Source organism: Podarcis muralis, chromosome 5 (genome assembly GCF_964188315.1).
Source record: "Podarcis muralis chromosome 5, rPodMur119.hap1.1, whole genome shotgun sequence".
Lineage (NCBI taxonomy): Eukaryota > Metazoa > Chordata > Lepidosauria > Squamata > Lacertidae > Podarcis > Podarcis muralis.
In genome coordinates this window covers 43,480,873-43,505,386 of record NC_135659.1, presented here as the reverse complement: position 1 = coordinate 43,505,386, position 24,514 = coordinate 43,480,873, and the positions used below count along the sequence as shown (strand labels likewise).

Sequence of the window (24,514 nt, the reverse complement as noted above, 5' to 3'; positions counted from 1 at the left end):
AGTGCTCTGAAAAGTCCTGGCCAGCTGTTGCTGGAACCAACTGATCACCACCAGAGAGCTGGAATTGGTAGTTAACCCAGTACTACTATATCCTCCTCCTCCTCCAATATGAAGGTTGACCAATGCCATTTTCCTTCCTTTTTCCATGCAGAGGCTCCCAAAGGTATGGATGGCATAATATCTATGCTGTTCATATCTGTGATTTGTGAATCACACCAGAGCTAAGCAGATTTATTTACTATTGCTTGGCTTGGAGAGTTGGAGAGTTGGGGCTGCCTCCATGTGCTACTCTGGCTAAGGGCTGAATTACCGGTAGTTCTCCAGGGGTGGGAAGGAATGAAGAATTGCTTCTGAGACACTACTGATTTTAGACACAGATGAAGTAAATACAAATACAATATAGATATTCACTTGATAATCAGAGTATGCTGTGTAAACTTTGGCAACAGGCTTGCACACTGCACAAACTACAGTATCTGAGGCAACACTCCGACTGCAGCTGCTGCTGCTTCACATTTCTAGCATCTCCAAAATGTTGCTGTGCTGCCGCTCTCCACTCCAGGATTGCTTCAGCCTGTCTACATGCCGTCCCTCATCGCAAAGAAATTATAGGGAGTAAAGAGCAAAGCAAAATAGATTTAGACAGGGCTTTTTTCTCTGAACTGAACTCAGTTCTGGAACCTCTTAGGTGAGCGCCATTGCCCTGATAAGAGAGCAAGGGAGGTATTCATGGTGAGTTCCAGCACCTCTTTTTATAGAGAAATAGCACTGGATTTAGATATGTGCTCATACACACTTTCCAGAGAAACAGGGTGTTCTTCAGATCAGATTCTAGAATTCCACCAAACCAGGGTTTGCCAATTTTGGGGAGGCCTGCAAGCCTACAGTATTTGCAAACTAGAGATACTATCACCAGCAATTCTCCCTTCCTCAGTTGTCACCTTCATCCCAAAATAGGCTTTTTTCAAGCCTAATTTCAGCAGAGGAGGCAGGACCATGAAAGCACCAGCGAAGGCCTCTCTGGACATGAGTGGGTACCATGTTGGCATTCCATGCCTCAAACTGTCCCCTGAGATGTACAAGATACTCTGACAGGCAGAGTAAAATAAAAATCAGGATTATGCATCTTTGAACCTGATTTTCATTTGCCACTGACATTGCTTACACAAACATAAATCACTTTTTAAATAAGTTTGTTTTAGTTCAGTTGGGGCCCTCCCCAAGGATGGTATCAATAAGCAGCTCTTCCACTGAGAATGACTGTTCTTCTAAGGATGCTTTGTAATATTCTCTGTCGATGTGAAAAGGGGCTTTAATATCCAAATAAAAATTAACCACACAAAAAGGCTCTTCCATCTGTACTGCAACAGTGTTGTAAGAACCTCTTTACTGTAAATAAAACCTGAGTCCTTGGCTAATGCAATAGTTACTGGGCATCATGGAAAAACTCAGAAAAAGTTTTCCACTTAAATATCATTTTGCTGATAGCATCATCTGGATACTCCACTACCTAGATGCATATATATAGATATAGACTGCATAGGATATTTTCTCTAAAATATACTCTTTGTTGCTTAGGAATCTCTCTCTTCCTGCTGTGTCTCCCTCACTTGAAGGTCACAATGCACAGTTTGTGAAATCACAATTATCTCCCTTTCTCAAGTAGTCATGATGTCACAAATGGAGGATTAGGACAGCTTCAAGGAAACGAGAAGCAGCAGGAGCTGATGAACTCAGAAGCAACCAAGAGCTGCAGAGATAGATCCAAGAAAAAGAAAACAGATATGTAAAATTACATCCAAATAGGCTATTTTATCAGGGCTTCTGTCAGGAATGCCGACTTGATTTGGCCAGATAATTAACTGCATACTTTCAACATGATCCCACCTCCTTGTACAGCTTTCATTTAATATTACAGGAGAGTCTAGTCTCTGGTGTTAAGGACTGATTAGACACGTAAAGTGAGATGTTATACTCCACAAGCCCTACTGAAATTAACAAGAATGCTGCTGGAGAAGCTATATATACAAAACCAAATGATCTAGCCCAGCACTAGCCAATGTTCTTGATGTTCTTGGACTCAACTCATCAGCTTCAGCCAGCTCAGTAAGTGGTCAGAGATGCTGGGAGTTGTAGTCCACAAAGTCTGGAGGACACCACATTGGCTACGCCTGATCTTGCTAGCTATAGGCCTAATCAAATGACCTAAGAGGTTACAGGGGGAAGTACGAAAAAATAGCATGCAATTTAATAAACAAGCTCTGCATGCTAAACCAGAATATCAACATTCAATGAATTTTGGACAGAGATGACTTGGCCACAGTATTCTGTGCTCTGGTAACTTCTAGACTGGATTATTTCAATGCACTTTATGTGGGGCTGCTCGTGAATACAACTGGTCCAAAACACAGTAGCCAAATTGCTGGCTGTGGTTCCCTTTTGAATTCATTTAACCTACCTGTCAGTCATCTGATAATAAAATGATGCCAGGTGACTGACACCAGCAAAGTTCAAAGGAGGTCACTATAGAACAAACATATTCAAAGAGATGCTCCCAGTGTACCTCAAAGAGGCTCCCTTTAACCTGCAATCAGCTAATTGCTGGCTAGAATGCTCCTAAATGCTCTGCAGAGGGGAAAGTGCTCCTCAAACTGCAGCATGTTTCCCTCTGTGAAGAAAGCTGTTTTTATTCAAAGGACTGCGGGAGCATTTTTTTTCTTTTCCAAAGCATGAGCAAAACCCTGCTGGATCTGGCCAAAGGTTGATCTAGTCCAACATCCTGTTCTTAAAGTGGCCAACCAGATGTCTGTAGGAAGTCCACAAGCAGCACAGGAGTGTCACTGTGATTCCCAGCAACTGGTGCTCAGAAGTATGATGCCTCCAACACTAGGAGCAGAACCCAGTCATCATTGTTCATAAAGACCAACAGCCTCTACAAATTTGTCTCATTTTCATTTAAAGGCACCAAAGTTGGTGACCATCAAAACATCTTGTGAAAATGAGCTGTTGTGCTGTGTTCTGTGTGTTTCTTTTGTCTAATGCCATTTCAGATATGCGGTATATTTCAATTGGTAATCTAATGGACATCAGCAGACTTCTTCCCTTTTCCAGAAGCACAAAATGAATCTGCTCAGATTTTCAATCAGTACTGTTGCCTGACATCATTACCTGTACAATATGGCAACAATTCAGTGTGCACTAGGCTATAGCAATCACATCCTCACCCAAGTGCTATATTTCTAAAACTGTATCACATCAGCCACAGCTTAAACTTCCTGGCTACAGACAGCAGCAGCAGCCAAGAGGAAAATGAAACAAGGAATAAAAGGGATAACAGCTGCATTGCCACAGGCACCTGGCCCTAGAAATATGCTGGGAGAGTGACAGACACACCCACCAGTCTAAGTCATTAGACACAACATATGGCAGGCTGTTGTTTGTGTTGTCGTGCTGCGACTGGATAGTTTTCACCATAGGTATAACTAAATTAAGACAGAGAGTCACTTTGTTGATGTGTCCCAGCCATCATGCAACACAGAACTGGCTACATGGAGCTTGAAAAGGCCATGAAGCCTTCTTGATGAGAAATATTAAAAACATCCCCAGACCTTCTTCTTTCCCTATCATGTTTTCTGCCTGCCACTCAATAGATTCATCATATTAGTTCTTCATACATAGAAAATATATACCTAGATACAGTAGATATAAAGGTAAAGGTAAAGGTACCCCTGCCCGTACGGGCCAGTCTTGCCAGACTCTAGGGTTGTGCACCCATCTCACTCTATAGGCCGGGGGCCAGCGCTGTCCGCAGACACTTCCGGGTCACGTGGCCAGCGTGACAAGCTGCATCTGGCGAGCCAGCGCAGCACACGGAACGCCGTTTACCTTCCCGCTAGTAAGCGGTCCCTATTTATCTACTTGCACCCAGGGGTGCTTTCGAACTGCTAGGTTGGCAGGCGCTGGGACCGAGCAACGGGAGTGCACCCCGCCGCGGGGATTCGAACCGCCGACCTTTCGATTGGCAAGTCCTAGGCGCTGAGGCTTTAACCCACAGCGCCACCCGCGTCCCTACAGTAGATATAGACAGTAAGATATATGACTAGGTGGCATAATGGGATGATATAACAACAACATGTACATCTCAATGGAAAAGTTGCCATAATGGGAATACAGTGGTGCCTCGCAAGACGAAATTAATTCATTCAGCGAGCTTTTTCGTCTTGCGAATTTTTCATCTTGTGAAGCACGGTTTCAAAAGAAGTTTTGGAAAAGCTTCAAAAATCACCAAAGTCTTCAAAAACCTCAAAAAAGGCTACCACACCATGTGCAACTGCACCTCTTCAAGCAATGCACCCTGGGTATTAACGGTTTTAAGAAAAAAGGAAACAAACTTGCAAGACGTTTTCGTCTTGCGAAGCAACTCAAAAAAACAAAAACCCTTTCGTCTTGTGAGTTTTTCGTCTTGCGAGGCATTCGTCTTGCGAGGTACCACTGTATCATCATCATCATCAATACAAGCCAAGAATGAAGTTGCAGACTTGGGTGTAAGTAAGGAACGGGGCAAAGAGCACTTAGATCTGGTGCTAATTTCCAGCTTCATAAACCCCCGTTTATGAAACTGGGAAATAAACCATAGTTTATGAGACTGAGAAAGATTAACTGAACCTCGGCAGGGAATTCAAACAAATAGGGGATTCAGATAAAGAACGTTTAAATAAGCTCACTTTTCAAGGAAAAGATACTGGAAAGTTAATAAGGTAGAATCTAAATGTGGAGCAGCAGAGGGGAACCCTCTGGTTTCCACTGAAGATACGTTAACTGATAACCTCTTAATTTGTAAAAGTTTTTGGAAACAATGTGGAGAGTTGCCCTGAGCAGCGGAGGCTGGTCCATTAGGGCAAATGGATCACTTCCCCACCAACCTCAGTCCGCCCTCAATCCCCAACTGTCTACCTCCTTACATACAACCAGCCAGGGGGTGGCTTTGCCTGTCATTGGCTCTGGCTGCACCCACCGTTGGTCTACCAGTCCCAATGGGCACCAGACATCACTGGCCTTGACATCTACCATAAACTAAAATAGCAATAGGTAAAACCTATGATTCCTTAGCCTCTCCATTATTTGTCTCACATTTTCTAGCATTCATTCCAGTCTTCGCATCGCCAGAACAAATTATCCTGTAATATAAGGACGAGAACCCAGAACATTACCGTCGTAATGACTCGTCATTCAGTTGCCTAAGAAATGATGCCAGAGTTGGTGTCATGACTGCAAAGTTAACCTCTGCCACCTGTGTATTTAGATGACTGAATGCCTTCCTTAATGAGGTAGTATGATTTATGTAGGGCTCATTTGCGTTCATAATAAATTTATTAAGTGATTGTCTCCTCCCTTCCCTCCCTAAAGCTGCAGCTTGAATTACAGTAATTGGTGTTTAATCCTGCACTGACAAGGCATCAGATGAGTTCAAGCAATGTTAGATGCTCTTTCTCATCCTATTAAACAAAGCAGGGTTGTCAGCAATGAGGAAAAGTAGAGATTAGGAAGGTGCTGCTGAAGGCAGAGGTGATATCTCCAAACGAAAAGACAAAACCAACACGACAATATTAAATAGTGCTAATGCAATTCAGTGTGCTGCATTGGCGCATTTGGGGCCATAAAGTATTGCCATTATGCCATGTGCCCCTGGAACATGTAAAAATATATATATAATGCAAATAGAAGATATTGAGGGGGAATGGTGACACCTCTAAGTACAGTTTATGCAACTTTGAAATTGCATGGTTACAATTAGCATGTCTAGTTTTTAAAGGAACGCGGGTGGCGCTGTGGGTAAAAGCCTCAGCGCCTAGGCCTTGCCGATCGAAAGGTCGGAGGTTCGAATCCCCGCAGCGGGGTGCGCTCCCGTCGTTCGGTCCCAGCGCCTGCCAACCTAGCAGTTCGAAAGCACTCCCGGGTGCAAGTAGATAAATAGGGACCGCTTACTAGCGGGAAGGTAAACGGCGTTTCCGTGTGCGGCTCTGGCTCGCCAGAGCAGCGATGTCACGCTGGCCACGTGACCCGGAAGTGTCTTCAGACAGCGCTGGCCCCCGGCCTCTTGAGTGAGATGGGCGCACAACCCTAGAGTCTGTCAAGACTGGCCCGTACGGGCAGGGGTACCTTTACCTTTACCTTAGTTTTTAAAGAGCAGCCATGAAGATGTCTGATCAGTATCAGCATAGGAGAAGCAGTGCTCCCAATGAAAATAGTTTATTTATCCAAGACTGCAGTTCACCTTGGGACTGAGTCTGATTCTCATTTGGCAGGTATTTGCATGCCACTTTGAGCTCCTTTGAGAAAAGGTGGGGAATAAACATATTTTAATGGTGTTTGTTGTGGGGAACGATGCAAACAGAATGTGTTTTCTGTTACCTACAATATAGTTGTAAAATTATTTGTTCACTCTGCATTTGGACACCTCTTAAGATATTGTAACCAGATTTTGCAAGATGGTTCCCAAGAATAGGTTTACATCTGTGTTCTGATACAATTGGCCATCATTCTGAATCAAGATGGTGGACTGAACCTTTCAAAACTGCACTCATTTTAACCACTGATTTCAAAACTCTGTGGATTTTGGGATTAAGTTCCCGAGTAATACTAGGCTCCTAGTTTTCTGGCAAGCCAGAAACCATGGTTAAAGCACATAAAACATCCATAACTGATGTTAAGATGTCGGCACCCATTTGTTGCATTTCTGTGAGCTGACTTTTATATCTCACAAGCCATGTTACCATGCTTCTGGGCTATACAGCCTGATCACAATAGCTAGCAGAAACTCGGTATTTCCTTTCTAAGTTGCTTGGAGACAAAGCAATATAAGCAACATGTGTCAGTGCCAAGAGTCTTAACAAAGGGCTTTGTTCAAAGAAGCTTTATTCCTAACAAGCCTCTTCAAAATCAATAAACACCTTTATATCTGCTTCTTCTTCTTTTTTTTTTTGTCATCTAGGTACAGCATACAAATACCACCCAGAGTGACGGAGGGCTGTGGTGCTTTTATCTAGGTTTCCCACAGACTCATCCTTACTTGCATTTTGCAAACATGTGAAGGACTACCAGCAGGTGTTACTTTAACCACTGGCTGTTTTATAAATGCTAAGATGATGCGCATGATTCAATAGGAACTGGTGCCTGGAAAGCATAGCCCTCCACATGCTCATCACTGATATATCCACCTTTCTTCCATGTCACAATAATAAGGCAGAACAAATCGTTCATCCTCATAAAATGGCTTCTCTATAAATTAAAGGCTAATTGACACCAAACATGTTGCATGCAGAGCCGGGGAAGGAGAACCCTAGGAAATGGGGCAAAACATTTTGGATCGCCACCCACACAGACCAATGCAGCACTTTATGCTTCTGTTTTGGGTTGGGGAATAAATAATTCTCCATGATTAGGGATGGGTGAATTTATCAATATTGGTTTCTCCCGGTTTCTCATTTTTCCAGGCTTAAATTCAGTTCTCTACATTGGCACGTCAGTTTGATAAAAATAAAATTAAAAATCCTCCTGAAAAGCCATCTGCATTCTAATGCAGACTTTTAATATATACATTTTTATCCAACTTTGCTTAGTATACATTTATTTTTGTAAAACTATTTCCCTTAATGCAATGTGCCAAGAAATGCATTTTAAAACACATTTTACTCTCCTGTATGCATTTTTGTACACATTACCTAGCTGGAGAACTGCACTGCAAAAGTCAGAGTTGTTGTGCTTCATTTTCCATGTGGTTCAGGAAATGTGAACTGAATTGAAGAATGTCTACCACCTGAAAACCAGGCTTTTCTTTAAGGTAAGGGCATACCCTCCTATTGCTATGCAGTGCTGCCCAAATTTGGCTCCTATTGGCCTTTTATTTAGTGTAGAAACTAAAATCAATTTGTAGATTTGCTAATATAAAAATTATCTAATTTATTTTCTCTGACTCATAAAAAACAGATGTGTTTCTTTCTGCTATTTCTGGAGGAACTGCTACAGCAGTGCTATGGTTTTAATGTTGATGTTCTTATGGTACCTTTACTATACTGTTTGTACACTGCCTTAAGAACATGGTGGAATGCCAATAAAAAATGTAAATGATAATAACAATTCAAAATGTAGTAAGTCTATCCTCTGCTGTGTTTGATCACTCTGTTGAATGGGGAAATGGACCTCTGCCCTCAAACGTCCTGGCCTGAGAGCACTTCTGTACAAAGCCGGGATGTCTGCCCACCTTTGTTCCCTATATTAAGGCCCGGAAGGGCCTTTATTTCTCTTCCTTTCTCCTTTAGAAACCTAAGTAGCTGTAATGAGAATCAAAGGACTAGCATCAACGCAACACAACCTTTTAAAGAGCGGCCAACCATGGACTGCAAGAAGATCAAATGCATCCATTCTTAAGGAAATCAGCCCTGAGTGCTCACTGGAAGGACAGATCGTGAAGCTGAGGCTCCAGTACTTTGGCCACCTCATGAGAACAGAAGACTCCCCGGAGAAGACACGGATGCTGGGAAAGATGGAGGGCACAAGGAGAAGGGGGCGACAGAGGACGAGATGGTTGGATAGTGTTTTCAAGGTTACCAGCATGAGTTTGACCAAACTGCGGGAAGTAGTGGAGGACAGAGGTGCCTGGCGTGCTCTGGTCCATGGGGTCACGAAGAGTCGGACACGACTAAACGACTAAACAACAACAACCAGGGATGTAAACACAAACAGGATCATCATCTTTTTAGAGGTGGAAAATATTATTTGGTGTGGGGCCAGGGGAAGTAAACCAGAATGTGACATCTCAAGAATGATGCAATGTTGCCATTGGGCTTATTTTACCAGGGTATATTACTTATTTAAAACCTTCTGCTCTGGAAAGAGTTCTTAATTGCTGGCTTTAGCCCTGAGTTCTGCAAACCAACATGTCTCATTTTGAAGCCAGAAATGCCTCTGCACCCCATTTTTTTTTTTTTTTTTGCCCTTGCTTTTGAGACACAATCCTGAACATGAGCCTTTACAGGTGTAAATATATCTAGAATGTATTTTTGCTGCCTCTTGTTCCAATACAACCATCTGGCCGTGACGTATCTCTGAGCAAAAGCGTAATTCCCACTCAAGAAAGTTGGAACAGCTCTTTGCCTAAAGCTATTTTCACTTATGAAAATGACACATCAACACTAATCCAACTTCTGAAATCAAAATAGTACTTTTGCAATCCAGAAATACTTAAGTCTTAAATGGCCTTGTTGACCTCAGAAAGAGATGGAAATAATTCTGTAGATCTACTCTGGGATAAACAGTCTGAGGATGGAAGAGCCTTACGAACAGTTAGGTAAAACGAAGTGTGCTTGAACTATATAAAGGCAGCTTTCTTCCTTCCACTCTTCCCCCCACACCGTGGGAGATATTTTTACTGAACAAGATCAAATGCGAACATAGCTGAAGTTTCTATGAATAGATCAGGAGGATGCTGGAAAAGCCATCCCACATGATAACCAGGCCATTGCTGTGTCTTCATTACAAAGGGAAAGCCTAAAATACTTTGCTCTCTGATCAGTTTTGGATCTAGATTGCGACTTGAAATAATGATGCTGACATCAGTAGCTGGGATGAACTACAGGCCACTTTATTAAACATAACTATCAAAACCTGCAGAGGGAAACCATTGGTACGGAAATTGCTACCCAGTATCAGGCTTCAAATGCCTTCAAATGTAAAAGCAGTCAGACTCTGCTTGGGGGCAAGGAGAGGCCATTTTACCTGTCCCCAACCAACCCTAGCCACATCCTGAACATGTCTAGGAAGGCCTTCCTGTGTCACCATCCTTCTGAACAGATGAGGCAAGTTGGCCCCCAAAGAAGAAAAATGGAAAAGTCTTTAGACCAGCTCATAACTGTAAACTGACTATTTCTCCCCTTCCTCTTATAAATGTATGTTTCCTGCCAAAAATCTCCAAAAGAGTTTTCCCCCACCCATCCAGAATCATTCAGAATTTGGGTGGGCCAAACATTCAGCTCAGCCCAAAGAAAGAAATCAGTTTTCTGTGATGATAGGTATAATTGTGTCAGGTTTATCTTCAGGTAGTGTTTTATTGATGCATGTGTTTCTTACTATATTTATATCCCAGCTTTCTTCCATCAAGGAGGCATAGCTGCTTAGCTTCAGCCTTAGGTTATCTCAGATCATGGCCTGAGGTATTTGATCCTGTGCACTGTTAAACAGTCACACATAAAAGCTTTGTCAATATAATTGCATGTGCAATCACATCAAGATGGTTGTCCTTTGCTGTGATTTATCAATGCCCATGGGGCAGGGGAAGGAAAGACCCAAATAAAAGCTGCAGCAAACTGTGCAAGCACAGAACTCTGTATAATACTTGGAAATAAAAAATGGTGGGGATTCCTATTCATTCCACTTCAGAAACAAGACTAGGCAATTCAGAACTCCCCCAAAATTAGGGTCAAAAATTCAGACGACTCGGATTTCAGAAGCACTTCTAGTTTTCACATGGAGGAGTTCCACTTAACATATCAAAAGCTTCATACTGCACAATTTTATGGAGGCTCACAGTTAACAACTTAAAGCTCACAGCTTCAAAGTCTAGCTAGCTAGTCAACCTGAACATTTCCCTCAAAATAACCCAGGCTCACAACCTTTATTATTGAAAAACAAAAGGGCTTTTGATCCAGCCCTTAGCCATTGCCTTGATGACATGTGGGATCCTTTTTCAATCTGAGGACCGCATTCCCTTCTGGCCAACATTGCTATGGTCACATGTCAGTGGTAGGTGGGGCCAGCTAGAACAATGGATGTAAATTTCACCTTTTTACAATAGGCTGGTTTGTATACACACTCACATGTCCCACTCTAACCTCTAACCAGACAAACAAGAGGCATTATCAGAGTTCAATGACACGTTCCACCAAGCAGAAACACTTTGGGAGGGAGGCAAAGCAGGGCCAGTGAGGGGTGTAGCCTGATAAGAATTTGAAGGGTCTGATGTTCCTCACGCCTGGCCTAAATCTTCTTCTGGCTAAAATGACCAGAACATTTTATGGATTACTACATGCAGAATTAAACAGGGATTTGTGCAGGATCTCATCATGGCAGCTCCTATAGCCACACACCCCAAGGAGAGTCCCAAAATGCAGGAAGCTCTGTTGATCTATTATATATCATTAGGGGAAAGTCACTGAAAAGAATCTGGCCTAATTCTTCCTTTTATCACAAACTCAAAAGCCTCATTAGCTCCCTATTCACTTACCAGAGCAAGAAGAGCCAGTCAATTATCTTGCCATGCAAGACTCTGCGTTCTGGGTGGAAGTGCATGTAGTGCTAAGTGCAGTATGCATGCTGGGAATAAGGTCTTTTCGTGCAGAGGGGCTTCCCGCCACATTCCCATTGGATGCCCCCACATCCCCCAATCTGCTCTGGATGTTTGGGCAAACCCCCAGAATATGTTTGTGGGCACATGGAGTGACTTAGATGCATGGAAGAGGGGGGAAGGAAGCCCCTCTGCATGAGTGGACATCATTCTCCACATGTGTACCCCACATAACAAATTCCACCCAGAGTTGGAAGGGGGAGCTTTGGGCAGCTTCATCAATTTTGACACTTGGATTGCTTTTCCTCTCAATGTGCAATCCAGTGCAGACCTTTAAATAAAACCTGCTAGCTTCGTCCAAAAAAAATTCACTCCCAGCAGGCACTTCAGAATTGCTGTGTTTTATTAAAGGACCAAGTAACATTATTAAAGCACAGCTTTCACTGGTTTGTTTTAAGGACTTAAGAGGGATGAATAACAGCACAGCATAACCACAGGATGATAAATTTCAGTGTGCTGGAACTAATTTGTGAGACAACCCCACAAATTATCTTCACTGAGATGCCAAACAATTGAGTTTCCAGCTGGAGTTCCCCAGCCTGTGTTGAACTGAGTTCATTTTTGTGCTCAGCTCAGCACAGGATCGCTGGTAACCTGTGGATGTGATGAATCAGTTCAGATGACCACTTCACCAACAGCATGACTTAAAGGTAAAGGTAAAGGGACCCCTGACCATTAGGTCCAGTCGTGACCGACTCTGGGGTTGCGGCGCTCATCTCGCTTTATTGACGGAGGGAGTCGGTGTACAGCTTCCGAGTCATGTGGCCAGCATGACTAAGTCGCTTCTGGCGAACCAGAGCAGTGCACAGAAACACCGTTTACCCTCCCACCGGAGTGGTACCTACTTATCTACTTGCACTTTGACATGCTTTCGAACTGCTAGGTTGGCAGGAGATGGGACTGAGCAACAGGAGCTCACCCCGTCACGGGGATTCGAACCGCTGACCTTCTGATCGGCAAGTCCTAGGCTCTGTGGTTTCTGCTAATCATAACCATGGTTGTGCTACAGCAAGACTGATCTGTGCATTGACACCAAGATTCCAAGAATATGCATAACATTCTGAGCATTTACAAGCTATTGACACTCATCCCCCCTGCCCCATGATTACCATTACAGAAGGGGGACAGCAAGAATGAGCCTGTCACTCCCATTCCCCCCCCATTTCTGCAACACTTAGATAGTTGAATGACTGTAGTAGGGAGCCTATAGTACTTTAATAAGTGCCCTACATGATGTAGGGCCCTGATCTTCCAATGAGTAATTAACATTCATTTAAACTGTTCTGAAATAATTAAAACTAAAATAACAATCTCTTGAGCCAAACTGGACACAATGGAGGAGATCCATGATTAGAATCTCCTGACGTTTTTCATGGGAACTTCCCAAAATGCTATCAGGAGAAACTCTCCATGCTGTTTTCCTGATTAAAATTAAAATGCGCCTGTAAATTTATATTTGCTTCTTGGGGAAAAACTTAGAGGCAGCAATTATAAAAACCAGAGGTAGAGTGGGTGGAGTTGGATTAAAAGAATACTTTGAAAGGCCTCTGTTAAAATTGTCAAAGTCTGCACAGTCCCTTCAAAAAATTTTGAAGGTTGCAATCCAGGTGATCTCATATAAAAATTGGAGGAATTTGGAGATCACTGCTTGAGGGATTTGGATATATTGTTCTACTGTAACTGAGTGGCTATCATGCATGCTTACATATACAGTCGTACCTTGGAAGTCGAATCTATTCTGGAAGTCCGTTCGACTTCCAAAACGTTCGGAAACTAAAGCATGGCTTCTGATTGGCTTTAGGAAGCTCCTATAGCCAATTGGAAGCCACAGAACGTTGGACGTTCGGCTTCCAAAAATAGTTCACAAACCGGAACAGTTTTGTGGCGTTCAGAAGCCAAAATGTTTGAGAACTAAGCTGTTCAAAAACCAAGGTACGGCTGTATTCTTATTTCACGTGTGGTCTTGGGTTTTCATAAAACATTTTAATGTGATTTTCATTGGGCCTTGGGTTCCTTCAAGCTTGTCTGTTTTGTTTTGCATAATTCTAGGCCCATCATCTACTTTCATGTTGTTTTAAGTGGTTTAAAGGGGCTGGTGGCATTAAGTGTCATGAAGAGGAGACCATCAGCAACTGGTGGCAGTTTTCCTTAACAGCAAGAGGCTTACAGGAAAAAACCAACAACTAGCAGTTCACTGGCTGCTCGCCATATGTTTAAGTATGAAAGTCTGGCATTTCCTGGTGTGGCAAGCGAGGAAGATCAACAGGTGGCTCCCAATAATCAGCTGATAGAAAGAAAATGTCACACACTTGTGTGCTCTTCCTTTCCATTTATTTTTTTCCATGATCTAATCCCTATTCCAGGCCAGTTTCTAATTAGTAACTATACTTACTCCATGCTGCATCCTCTGTTCCTTGTCACCTGTGTTGCAGGACTGAAAATGGGACTTTGTAGAGTGCTTTTTAGGTCCTTCTCCTCGGTATTTTCATGTCACCAAATCCTTGCTTAGAACCTGCTTTAAATCTCTTCAATTCTCATTCTCTCACTACTAAATGTGGCTTACAACCCCACATGCGACCCCTCATCTATTGAACGCTCCAGCTGTGTTTTGCTTTTCATTCTGCTAACTCAGGCATGCACATTTCATACAGAGAATCCAGAGAAATACCCGAGTTTTCTGCGCACTGTGAAGATAATTTTGGCACACCTCTTACTTTACCACACATGAATAGAGTACACACTAATTTAAGTTGAAATCATGGCTGTGATGAACCCTAATGGAAACCAATGTTAATTCCTGCATTTATGATACAATCTTAATTTCTAACTCAAGGACAGGAAGACAAACAAACCTCTGTCGTTACCTAGAGGGAGAGGCTGCCCCCAGTGGTGAAAGAAGGCTCCTCTGACACCGTGATGCATGCGTGGCGCCGATACAGATGGTGCATGTGTGGCGCTGATACTGCCAGCGCTGCTCAAGTGCCGTATGGATGACGCCCATAACGACAGCGTGTGCACCCTTGGCTGCCCTACAGTGAGTGTAGCCCTCGGCCGCCTGCCATTTTGTCACCACCCCCCTCAGGGTGACACCCAGGGCAGTCCACCCCACGCCCCCTTCCTACGCCCCAGCTGCCTCAAGGATGTCATTTCAAGTGTCATTGAAGGGCAGAAAATGGTTGATTTTGCGTTTTCATAATAAATAAATAAATAAATAAATAAATAATGTGAAATATATCAATAAAAGTCAGAGTTAAAAACAAGTTAACCTAACAAAATTCAAAATAAAACCATATATAAATATTATATATATATATATACAGTCATACCTCGGGTTGAAGAAGCTTCAGGTTAAGCATTTTCGGGTTGTGCTCTGCGGCGACCCAGAAGTAACGGAGCGTGTTACTTCCAGGTCTCGCCGCTAGCGCATGCGCAGATGCTCAAAATGACGTCGCGCATGCGCAGAAGCGGCGAATCGCAACCAGTGTCTGTGGGTTGCGTTAGCTTCAGGATGCAAACGGGGCTCCGGAACGGATCCCGTTTGCATCCAGAGGTACCACTGTGTGTATATACACACACACAAATCTCAAAGTGGAGAAGACAAATAGATTTCTTGGTCTATACTAAAACAAATATTTCAGTAGTCTTACCAAAACAAAAAAGTTTTTAGTTTTACTATTTATTTTATTGTATTTTTTACTCACAGAGAGAGGCACTTTGGGGATTTTCTGCTGCAAGGGACAAAATAACTTGACTAGCTATAGGTATTTTATGCACCTGGGAAGGCACCATTTGTTGGCATCCCCTACCTGTACAAAGTCTTAAAAGTGGCACAGTAATCTTTCTTCTTTACTTTTCTCACACAACACAATGTGGTTACGGAGGCAGATGCTGTTCCGTCATCATGCAGACTGGTGTGTGTGTGTTTGCATGCTGAGACAGCTGTATGTGATTTCTACCAACAAGCTGCAAAGTGTTACAGAAAGAGCCAGGAACCCTTACATTATTCACATTTCTTCTTTCAATTTGATGTGATGGGTTTTATTTTGAGTACACAAACTTTGTATCAAATCAGTAGACTTTTATAGCCAAATCTACCATGAAACAAACAGCAGGCCACAAATCTGTCTCATTTCGTTTCTACAGACCCACATTCTCAAATACTTATGCACCCCAGGCCATTCTCCTGATTCCAGTTCTCCCTTCCCAAGCAGTGCAGTTGGAAATCTCATTTTTTTAAAAACGGAATACCCATATCATCCTGAAAAATCTATTTGGCTTTTCCTGTTTTCTCCCTCCTCCCCTGCTCCATTTTCATCAACTCTTAGGTTTCCTCCTTTGGACAGAACTGCTTATTCTGCTATCTGTTAATAATAATAACGCTAATAATTTTATTGTTTATACCCCATCCGTCTGGCTGGGTTTCTCCAGCCACTCTTGGGCGGCTTCCAGCAAAATACAAAAAATAATAAAATGTCAGACATTAAAAACTTCCCTAAACAGGGCTGCCTTCAGATGTCTTCTAAAAGTCGGATAGTTGTTTATTTCCTTTACATCTGATGGGAGGGCGGGCACCACTACCAAGAAGGCCCTCTGCCTGGTTTCCTGTAACCACACTTCTCGCAGTGAGGGAACCTCCTGAAGGCCTCAGAAGTGGACCTCAGTGTCTGGGCTGAATGATGGAGGTGGAGATGCTCCTTCAGATATACTGGGATGAGGCCATTTAGGGCTTTAAAGGTCAGTACTAGCCCTTGCTGTTTCAATACAGTGGAAGAGTATGTGGATGTAGTATGTTCATCTAATTGCATTCATTATAGTACTTTCTTGTGAGCTATTTTGGGATATTTTAGAGGAAAGGCAAGCATGACATTATGGAAGAAATCACAGCCTCCTTTTCACCACTCCTACTTCCACCACCTAGCTTTACATTTTATATAAAAATACTAAACACCAGTGAATTGAATGCTGCTTTAGCCTAGGGGTTATTTACTCAGTGAATATATAGTGACACTTTCATTTCCCAGTTGAGCAAGGCCTTATGTGTGGTTGCTTCATTCACAGTGATGATCCCACCCAGGGACGCGGACTTATAAAAAATATTGGGGGGGGGGCCGGGAAAGCTCATGAATAATAAATAAGCTCATGAATATGCAAATAAAGTGGCGCCGCCTCCTCGTGAGCGAATAGGGGAGAGCGTGCTGCGCCTATTAATCAGCTCCAAAGGAAATTGGGTGGAGCTTTTGCTCGGGAGGGAGGGCAGGAGGCATGCAGCCCGCCCCTCCCTGTGCATTTTGGGCTAGGGGAGGGGCGGCGATGGCGCTCTGCTGGAGGGGTGCCGGAGATTATTGGGGGGGCGGAGCCCCCCCAAACGAATTTTTGAGGGGGCTCGGGCCCCCTCAAGCCCCATGGAGTCGGCGCCTATGATCCCACCGCGCATACACCAGTGATCACTTGGAAGTACAAGGTATCTTCATTGCCTCCTTTGTGCAAATAATTCCTGGTGATTTGGAGCAGTAGTTGTATGCAGTCATTGGCTTGATATAACCAAAAATACCCCAGCTGGCTTCTCCTGCTGGTTTCTTCAGGACTCAATATTGGAGTGGGAGAGGTATCTCTGAATTAAAAAACTGTACCCACAACACAATAAAAGTTACAGTGGTACCTCGGGTTATATACGCTTCAGGTTACATACGCTTCAGGTTACAGACTCCACTAACCCAGAAATAGTACCTCGGGTTAAGAACTTTGCTTCAGGATGAGAACGGAAATCATGCAGCAGCAGCGGGAGGCCCAATTAGCTAAAGTGGTACCTCAGGTTAAGAACAGTTTCAGGTTAAGAACGGACCTCCTGAATGAATTAAGTTCTTAACCCGAGGTACCACTGTATCTCTGTCCTAGTAGAATCCTATGTGAGCATGTCCACATGTTTGCCCAGCATTTAGATCAGGGTGTGGCACCTGTGGCCCTCCAGATGTTTTTGGACTCCAATTTCCATCTGCCCCAGTCAGCATGGGCAATTATCACTGATGATGGGAGTTGCAGTCCAGGAACATTAGGAGTATCACAAGTGTCACCTCCCTGATCTAGATATAATATATCAACTGCATCCCCCTTATCTATTACACCAATTATTCTAGCATAAATGCAGTTAGGTTCATCAGGCAAATTGTTCAATATTTATACATTTACAAGTTAGGTTTTTTTATGGACATTCACCTAATCATCACTTGCAGAAAAGCGGCCTTCAGTAAAAACTAACATAAAATAAAACATGAATAGGCCATTGATGATCATTAGCATATTTGACAGGAAAAAATGCTATGGTGTAGAGGAAATGTAGAACTGTACTGATACTTGCCACTATGGCCTCTCTCCCTTTTGATCCCACTTCTCCGACAGGTATGCCTGAGACACTGTGTGCCAAGTAGCATATTGCAGAACACCCATGCTTCCTAGCAGCTACATCTTCTACTCAGAAACAGTGCAAAGGAAGCCAGATGGAGTTCGCTGTGGGTGCACAGTGGGAGATCAACTAAAGAACATGTCGCACTCCCTGAACCTGGAGAGGCACACCTGTTACTTCCTTGTCTTTGATCTCTGGGAAAGCGGAACAACTCACCAAAGGAGGTAAGGAGAAGATGAGTGCGTTATTTCCAGCAATATTCTACACTGGATCACATACAGAAGCAGGTACCAATTAAAGATTGCACAGCATGAAGCAGATCAGATGGTAATTGCAATTGAACGGTATAATTCAACACCACAGAGTCACAATTCTTGATGGGAGTTATGACACCAGAGTAGGTTAGTTAACAATACTGCCAAATGGAAGCAACAGTTTGTGATGAATATTGCTAGTAGTAAAATGTGGCATCGTGAAAATGAATGCTTCCTACTGGCTAATGTGCCATGCATCCTAGCAGTTATTTCAAAAGGGTTCTCATGAATGTATTTGCAGAAGTTCTGAAAATCCCACTTTATTTCAGACACCGAAATCTGATGACTATGCTATAACTGCCCCTGCAACTCAGAAATATTGCCAATAATACTCTAGTGATGTTGGCATTAGGTGCTCATGCACTTAAGGACTAATGACTATTCGTGGAATTTTATACTGTTCTCTCCTCCACTGCATGGTATCCAAAGGGGACAATTGAGGACTAGGAAGCAGAGCAAATAACTCAACCAAGGATTTGGTTCACACACTTCTGCTGTGCCCCCAAGTCAATAATCCATCACCCAAAGACAGCTGAAATGAAAACATGGCTGCTTGGGTGAAACTGATATATAATTCTGAGGAATCTGCGCCCAGGAAATGTGGTGCAAATCATCCTTAACTGCTTACCTTGCTGAATTCCATATGTATTTGCAAGTCTAGATCAAGCATTTGTATCAACAGAAATGCTTTTTAAAATTATTCTAGAAAATAGATAGATGCAAAAGCACTATATTGGTTGTCTCCAAGTGGATTTTTGAGGTTAGAAGGGAGACTACAGTATGAGATTCCTGTTAGGGTACCCACAGGAATAGTAACATACAGAAACTTCCTATGGAGGCAATTCCCCCAGAAGACAGTTAAAGAGGTCAAAATGATAGTCTCTGTCTGCTCCACTGGGATGATCATAATCAACCTGAGTAAAAACTAATGGATTTGTTTCTACAATGTCTTGCAACCAGTTTGCAGGAGTGCACAGCAGAAGTAGCAAGCTCAAGATGGGCAAAATGGGGGATTTAGTTCAAGGCACATAAGCCCTAAGTCATTTCCCAAGAAACATCCATCTAACCCACTTTAACCTTTAAAGTAAACCCCAATGTTCCAATGGCATTTGTTAAGTATATATGCTATTTCACCTCTCTCCGAAGGAAGTCTCCCCTTTTCTCAAAGCTTCGGCAAAAGACAGTGTTCCATTTGTTTTCTATACAACATGAGCCACAGAAGATAAATAATTTACCAACAATTCTAAATCAAGCATGGTATAGTTGCTACAGACTAAAGAATAGAGGGGATTACTTTAAGCAGAATTGTGTGAGTGTATGTGCCTATCCATCCATCCATCCATCCATCATCCAGAACAGAAAACCTAGGCACTTTTCAGATGGAGGATAAGATTAAATATGCTATATATAGGCTTACAAATGTATCCTGTCATAGGGCTGCCAAGAGCTTCACAACATTTCAACTATTAAGGATTAAAAGCTAATTATACATGCAAACTTCCCCTTTCCCTTTTCTCCTGTGAAACAGGGAAGTCACAGCACTTTTAGTTTAATATGGCTTCATTCTGGCAACTAATGTTGTATTTGCTGTGATTTACCTGATTTTATTTTATTCCCATCACAAGCCACTTTAAATTCCAAAGCTGTAGAGCAGAATAATAATAATAATAATAATAATAATAATAATAATAATAATAATAATATCATGGCCAGCTGCCCAGCTCCTAAAATGACTTGGTGGTCTTTTGCTAGAGTTTCAGCATTCAAATTCAAACAGGTCTCACTCTACTCATTTCCTAGATGGAAAGACTGTTTGGAATCCTTTCTTCATATATGCTACTTCGAACTATTTGTGAAACAGTCTTATACAAATGCACACACAAAGAATGCTTCAAAAAGCCTGCAACCAGCTGGCCAGATATTGAAGCAAGTCCATTATTCTAGCTCTTCTTTACATACAATTTTATCCATTTACACAGAGATCTTCCCACTTCCATCAACTCCTTCAGTACATTATCAATCACTTTATTGGCATATTAGCAATCCTTTTATTGTGCTGTGTGCATTAAATTCATTGTCATGATACATTCAGCATTATTTGTACCTGTTAGCTTTGCTGAGCTGTAATAAGAGGACATATTCCTCACATACCCTTTTCTGACACAGCATGCGAGTGCCAAATGCATCATTGTGAGGGCAGGTCAAGGCTGACAACAAAGAACTGCTACATACAAGCTGAACTTCCTTAAACCCAAGCTGAAATTCTAGGAACTGTTACCTGGGAATAAGTCCCACTGAACACAATAGGACTCATTTCTGAGGATTAGATTCTATAGGATTAGATTTCTATAGGATTAGATTGAACATCATTTCATGTCAGAAACTGCATTGTTTCTTGTGTGCACATGCCTATGTATAGCCATGGGAGGAATTCAACATTATGCAAAGGTGATCATTCCATCAGGGCAAGCATATTTTAGCCCCATATAAATTGTGAAAATTGGCAAATCACAGAGGGTACACAGGGGAGACGAAGGAGGAGGACCCCATTGCACAAGCAGGCATCCTTGCAGAAGGCTTCTGCTGACAGGACTCATTTGTATATATGGCAAAATAGACATATATAGATTTATAAGATACAGATACAATTTACTATTTTCTAATTAGATTTTTTTTTTTTTAGAACCAATTGCGTTTTTCCAAAATCGGAAAAAATATATAAATGAAAAGCAAGATAAACTATATGATTACACACACACTGTACATACTGAGTGTGCAATCCTAAGTCCCTAAGGTGACACTCCAGGAGCTAAAGGGAGGTCCACTGTGAAGATCATCCTTTGACCGGCAGTGGAAAGCTCCACCACTGTAGCTCCTCTGAGCAGAAAGGGCAAAATAGAATCATTTCCAACTGATGCAGCCTCATAGTGCAGTCCAAGTTGGCCAGTGGGGTGGCCAGGTGTGTCCAGTATGGTATGAATGCATCGTCTGCTGATTTTCATGCATTTTGGAAGCACTGCACAAACTGCTTCACAATTCCTGTGCTCACTGCTTCCTAAGTGCCCAACAGCCAGCTGGTTGTTGAGCAATTTGGAAGCATTGCACAAATTGGCTGTGCCTGTAAAGCCCCTTTTGACCAAGCCATGCACTTACCTCCCCCCCCCCCACTCCCCAATGTCATATATGATTTCATGTCAGTGGCGTAGCGTGGGTTGTCAGCACCCGGGGCAAGGCAAGTAATTTGCACTCCCTGACCTGTAGATTTGCGCCCCCTAACCTGTGGATTTGCGCCCCCTAACCCATGGATTTGCCCTAACCTCAGATGTTGCGCCCGGTGCGGCCGGCCCCCCCTGCACCCCCCACGCTACGCCACTGTTTCATGTGCAATTCAAGTAAGGGCAGGGTTTCAATCAAATGGCCTCAGGGGCCAAATAGGGAGGCATGGTAGGCCAAATTTGTTTCATGAGGCAGTTTCCCTGCTCCTTTTCCTGGATCTAGGGATACAGCAAATGCATTTTTACTTTGGGCTCCTCAAAACACCTGTTTCCATGTTACGGAGAACCAGCAAGAGAAGAAGCTTGAGTGAGAGATGCTCCCTCTTGTACACTTCTATCGCAGTGTGTAAAAGTAAGGCTTGGGATCTTCCTCATATTGACATTTATAAGCCTCAGAAGCTTGGTGGTGTTCATGTTCTTCACTGATCTACAAGTTTCATTCCGTATGTTGCCGCAGAACAGACAGATGAAATGCAGCTCACTTGCATTTCTTCTTTTTCTGCTGTTTACAGCATAGTAAATAACCAGGAACCTACAAGCCTCATTGCTCATTATACTGAAGGACTTCAGTTTACCTTGTTTTTAAAAGAAACAAAAACAACAAAAAGAAAAGCCAAGCAAAATGTATATCTCTTCTTCTGGAAAGAGGTACAGAAAGCATGGACTCACTTAGAGCTAGGAGCTAGGAGCTCTAAGTGAGCTCTAAGCAGAGGAAGTTGCAAAACATGTGTGCTAAGATGTTTTACGCCCACATTGTATGCCTCAATAAAACACCTGTCACATAAATGTCAGTCTTCACTTTCATAATATATTGGGGCCACCAGGTCCTATCACACACAAATACCAAAGACTAAATCTGTACACTGCACAATATCCTTGAGCACAACAGCTAACTGTTTTATAATAGTTGTTCCATGTAACTAAGCGATCGTAGATTTGAGAAAGATCAGCCTAACAGTTCTCTGTATAAAATATGTTTCTTTTGTCTGAATTAAAAAGGACTTACTAATTCATGTCTATACTTGAAAACATACTTTTACTGTCTGCCAGTGCTAATTTAAAATGAAATACAGTCTGTCCTCCTGACCTTTGATTGTCTACTGCCCTTAGAAGTCATGTTTGATAGTTGAAACAAACACAGTTCTTTTGACCAATAATAATAAAAAAGCATCAAATTACCTCAGTAATCTGTTTCCAGTCATGAAGCCTAGATCCACTTAGCAGTCACCATGCCTTGGCCACTGTTTAAAAGAAATAAATACCAATTAGGGAACTGGATTTACAAATACAGATAGCTCAGCCAGTTGAACATGAGACTATTAATTTCAGGAGAGTGGGTTCAAGCCCCATGTTGGACAAAAGATTCCTGCATTGCTGGGAGGTTGGACTGGCATCACCTTGTGGTCCCTTCCAACTCTACAATTTTATGATTCAGTCTGTCATCAGTTTGGTTGAATGAGCTTTTATCAAGCAGATCCATGGAGGAATATAGAATAAAGAACATCTGGGGGAAGCCAAACCAGATTAAGGGCAATTCATACGATCACTTGGGACCAGTAATTATCAAGGAATAAAATTATCATCTTTTGATAAAGTATCCTCCATGTAACGTTTTGTTCACATGGTAAATAAACGCCTATTGGTGGCAGTGACCGGTGACTATTCATGCAATCAACTTGAGACAGAAACAATAATCACATGATCAACACGGGCATGCTTATTGCTTCTCAGTCATCCCATTATTCTTAATATTACATTTTAAGGTCACCTTTCACAGATATGACCAAAGATGTTGCAAAAATGGTCCACAATGCTGGTTTAAGAAGGGTGGACTAATTTAGCACTTCAGATTTGTCAAGAACCCTGCAGCTCTTTCCAGTAGCACCTTAAAGACCAACTTGTGCTACTGGAAGGAATTTTTTTTGTTTTGACTATGGCAGACCAACACGGCTACCCATCTGTAACCTGCAGCTCTTCTTTGTATAACTATACAACTATTCCGTTGTTAACAAAGCCCCCTCAAAATGGCTTTAATCTCCACCTTTTCTTTTGCACACATGAATGTCATACACTTGGTGTGTTCAATGAGTCTTTAGGAATAATAGAGTCAATCCTTTAAGAACCAATATACTGTGGTGGACATTTCAAGGAGAGAAAAAGAGCAGATATATTAAAACAATTTCAGCAATTTCCTTTGGTATTGAAAGTTGTGACCCTTTGAATAGCAGCTCCAATGCATTTCTATTTAATGGCACAGATCTACATATAAAGCCCTAAGGCTTGGAATACACACAGAAGCCTCATGTATTTATTTTATGAAGAGTAACATTAACTTAGGAATGCTTTGATGAATGTTGAGTAGGGCTTTGCCAGTGTGTGTGTGTGTGTGTGTGTCAAAAGAAGTCTGCAGCATTTTGAGAGAGCATACTGTGATACACACATTGGTTTTCAAAAATTTGTCTGCAAATATAATACTAAAATAAATCCTCCTGTCACATACAGATGTACCTTGGAAGTCGAACAGAATCTGTTCCGGAAGTCCATTTGACTTCCAAAATGTTTGGAAACCAAAGTGTGGCTTCTGATTGGCTGCAGGAAGCACCTGCAGCCAATTGGAAGCCATGGAAGCCCCATCAGATGTTTGGCTTCCAAAAGAACATTTGAAAACCAGAACAATAACTTCCAGGTTTTGATCGTCCTGGAGCCGATTTGTTCGGGAGCCAAGGCATTTGAGATCCAAGATACAAATGTACTACTTTCCAGTTTGACCTTGACATCTTTCCTACTAATATTTAATAGGATTTTTAACCCAAAACAAGATCCAAGAAGTTCACACCACAAAATATGCTCTGAAAGTATTCTGATTTCACCTCCACCCCCAAAGAAACCTGTCCAAATGTGGAATGATGTTCCAGGTCTAGATTGCTGCCCTGGTGTTGCTGGAGTACATCTGTCACTGGACAATTATCCCAGACCATTGGCAATGCTGACTGAGACTGATAAGGGATGGAGTCCAACAGCATCTGGGGAACCACAAATTTTCATCCCCTCTTTTAAGGAGAAATCGGGTACCTATACAATTCCCACAAACCATGCAGGCTTTCAGCACTTTTTTCTTGTTTCAGGA

At 42.3% G+C, this 24,514-nt stretch overlaps 1 protein-coding gene across 2 annotated transcripts in view; it reads right to left on the bottom strand.

The window, feature by feature from the left end:
- Window positions 1-24,514, bottom strand: part of DAB1 (DAB adaptor protein 1) — a 570,912-nt gene that overhangs the window by 256,922 nt on the left and 289,476 nt on the right. For both annotated transcript variants that reach the window (XM_028733330.2, XM_028733334.2), the window contains exon 3: window positions 22,567-22,628. The gene's annotated coding sequence lies outside the window, so the exon portion shown is untranslated. The remainder of the gene's footprint in view (window positions 1-22,566; window positions 22,629-24,514) is intronic.